Genomic DNA, 958 nt, shown 5'->3' with positions numbered 1-958 from the left:
AACGTATTTTGTACATCCACTAATGTACGTAATTAAAACGTCCATATTAAAACGTCCATGGACGTTGGGACTAAATAAAAACCAAAATTGGACGTCCGTTGGACGTTGTATACTGTCTGGGAGAGTTTGGGACACCCTGTATATATATAATTATCATAAATACGAGAAGAAATTTCACAAGCTCAAAGAAATTTTTATAATATTGCTGCATTTCCAAAAGTAATTGGTGCTATTGATTGTACACACATAAGAATACAATCTCCAGGTATATTATGATATTCAAAATGTTTTATTAATGTATAATTTTTGCATTAAGAACATTTTTACATATTTACTGTTATATATATAATTTATGAATAGGTGGTGCATAAATATTTCGAAACAGAAAATCGTATGTTTCATTAAATATACAAGTTGTAGCAAATGCCAACAAAGAAATAATTGACATCGTAACTCGATGGCCAGGTTCAGTTCATGATTCTATTATTTTCCAGAACAGTAATTTGAGAATGATGTTTGAAACACACCATTTTCATGATTGCTTATTATGTGTGATTTTAACGATAAAATAATATCTATTTCTGTACGTTATTACAACAGTTCTAGCATAAATATTTATACTATTATAATATATATATATATATATATATACGAGGGTGGTCTGAAAAGTTTCCGACCTCAACGTGAAGATAGCAGCACTTGTAAATAAAAGCTAGTGAATTTCGTTGTTCATCTGTTGACAGTTACTCACCGAAGTTTCAGCCATTTTGGACTCGCAGTTGTTATGTAACAGTCGTTTGAGTAAGTTGATGTGAGTGTTTTTGTGAAAATGGACAAAATCGAGTATCGAGCTGTCATTAAATATTTGTTTTTGAAAGGCAATACGCCTACGCAAATCAAAGATGAGTTGGATTCTGTGTATGGGGACTCTGCACCATCATTTACGACAGTGAAATTT

Source organism: Odontomachus brunneus, unplaced genomic scaffold (genome assembly GCF_010583005.1).
Source record: "Odontomachus brunneus isolate Ranch 3 - 2012 unplaced genomic scaffold, Obru_v1 Obru_scaffold_282, whole genome shotgun sequence".
NCBI lineage: Eukaryota > Metazoa > Arthropoda > Insecta > Hymenoptera > Formicidae > Odontomachus > Odontomachus brunneus.
The sequence above is the reverse complement of the archived record's forward strand: the minus strand, read 5'-3'. Positions refer to the sequence as shown.